The sequence below is a fragment of the Equus asinus genome, chromosome 25, assembly GCF_041296235.1.
Source record: "Equus asinus isolate D_3611 breed Donkey chromosome 25, EquAss-T2T_v2, whole genome shotgun sequence".
Taxonomy (NCBI): Eukaryota; Metazoa; Chordata; class Mammalia; order Perissodactyla; family Equidae; genus Equus; species Equus asinus.
Genome location: NC_091814.1, coordinates 6,144 through 8,554, shown reverse-complemented (window position 1 = coordinate 8,554; position 2,411 = coordinate 6,144). Strand labels below are relative to the sequence as shown.

Here is a 2,411-nt window from a genome sequence, read left to right as displayed (position 1 = left end):
ATATAGCTACAGATGTGGACATAGATATAGATATAGGTACAGATACAGGTATAGACCTCCTATTGACTCTGTTTCTCTGGAGAACCCTGCCTACTACACCATTCATCCAGTCCAACATCCAAGAAACTTTGTCCCCTTCTTCTCCTCTTCTCATTAACTCCTAGCAGGAAATCTGAAGATTCCTCAAGTTAAAGGAAGCAGAAACAGTTTTACCAATTTTTTTTAAAGATTGGCACCTGAGCTAACAACTGTTGCTGATCTTTTTTTTTTCCTGCTTTTTTCTCCCCAAATCCCCCCGGTATATAGTTGTATATTTTAGTTGTGGGTCCTCTTCTAGTTGTGGCATGTGGGACACCACCTCACCATGGCCTGATGACTGATGCCATGTCCGCGCCTAGGATCTGAACCAGTGAAACCCTGGGCTGCTGAAGCAGAGCAATACCTAACCTCTAACCATTTCCGGCTACGGGGTCAGCCCCTCAATTTTTTTTTAATTGGAAACATGCTACTGAGTACAATTTTAAGGAGAAAATGCATCCCTGTTAGCCCACTACCTTTAAACCATATGGGGGCTGCTTGAGCTGCGGAGGTGATAGCACTACTCCACGAACTTGGCAGTGTCCTCACTAGACGGGGAGCCTCAGTTAAAGCAGAAAGGACTCAGTGCTTCATAGACATGGTGGGTAGGAAAGGCTTCTTTCCAAGGGTGCTGTGATTCACTGGGGGTGGGGCCTGGGGAGGGTTTCCTGGTTGGAGGAGTGAAGAAATGACTCAGTTTGAGAGAGGGTGACCTGATCCAGCAAGTGGTTGAGGTGAGGGGGTGACGGCTGGATACATGGACAGGCCTGGAAGGTCAGAGAAGTAGGAAGAGTACAAATAGAGGCCCACATACTATATGTCTAAATATTTTAAACTTATAAGTTAAGCTAATATAACAGTAAAAATAAGGTGACATCTTTCCTCCTACTCTCATAAAAATACTTCCTTAAGGACCCATGGGGCCAGATTTTGCCTTCGAACAGACACATCACAGTTCTGTGCCTGAGCATGGTGGTGCAGGCAGAACCCTGTCCTTTAGCCCTAGCCTCCTTCCTGCACTGAGAGGGTCTTGTGCAGGTGTATGGACACCTCACCCCCCACCAGCAAGCTCTGTCCAAACCCCTGCAAACATCCTTCTTTGGCCACTTGCTGATCCTTGCCTGCACAATCTGGAGAGGTAATCCACCCTCAGCAGTACTGATGGGGAAGAGGCCCAATCAGACTTCAGGCATTTGTGAAGCCATTCCCAGGTCTCAAATAACAGAGTATACCCAGGAGAGGGTGCAGCTCCAGGTGAGTATGTCCCCTTGTCCCGAATGTTCCTCCCTCTGTACTAGGGAGGGCATATTCAGAGGAGATCAGGAATAGGATCCCCTTTTGGGGGGTGAGAGAGCAAAAGAGGGACGTGTTTTCCTCAGTCAACCATGGGGAAACCATAGAGGGAGAGGAGGCACAGAGATTTTAGCAATGAAGAAGGGAAAAGCAGTAAAATGTGAGAAATCCTTGTAGAGTGACAAACATGTCGTAGGAAAATTGTTCTCTTCCCGGTTTGACTTGTGACAATCTTTCTTCCAATTTTTCTGCCACTAAAGTCTCCTTTTCACCTCTGACCCAGGTGGCAGTCACCGCACCCACCACACATACCACTTCAAAACATTCTTCAGACGTCCCTAAATGTCTGTAACAGGTGCCCGAATCATTCCTAAGGTCTTTTTCTAGAAGATGCTGCAAACCTCTACAGGCGTCCTCCCTGGTGGTCTAGTGGCTAGGATTCGGCGCTTTCACCGCCGCGGCCCGGGTTCGATTCCCGGTCAGGGAATTTAATCTTTCTTTTCTGCATACCGACGTTCTATTATTGCTGCGGCTCGAACGCCTCGATTTTAACCAAGCATTTGCTTGCGCACAATCTTCAAGACCAGCAAGTGATCGTATGGCTCCTCTGTCCCCAGGGCCATCCTACGGCATCCTCAGGTTAAGACGATGGCACGGGAATTCCGCATGCCTCTCAAACTTCTCCCAGGTGACCTGAAGTCAGTTTTGAGAACCACGGGACCAGGTCGCTGAAGGTCTGTTGTCATATAACTTGCTATTTTAATAAGATCATTCTTGATCTATTTTCGTAGTTCCGGTCTTACACGGAAAGTTACTCTACCACTATATAGAAACGTGTTCTCATTTTCACAAAAGACCAAATGGCAGTGGTAAAATTACCTCGGCTGTCTACGTCTCTGGAATGTAACTGCTCAAAGGGTTTCAATGAACTCGGGGAAAAATTACACCCATTACTAAAACTGTGCCTATGCCAATCAAACCTTAATGGATTTAGAAGTCATTTTATATAACTCGTTTCATGTAGAAATTACCTTTATTGG

At 46.5% G+C, this 2,411-nt stretch overlaps 1 non-coding gene across 1 annotated transcript; it reads left to right on the top strand.

Annotated features, from left to right (window-relative positions):
• Positions 1-1,786: 1,786 nt before the first annotated feature.
• TRNAE-UUC (transfer RNA glutamic acid (anticodon UUC)) lies at positions 1,787-1,858 on the top strand. The gene has a single exon. It is a non-coding gene; the product is annotated as a tRNA-Glu (tRNA).
• Positions 1,859-2,411: the final 553 nt, after the last annotated feature.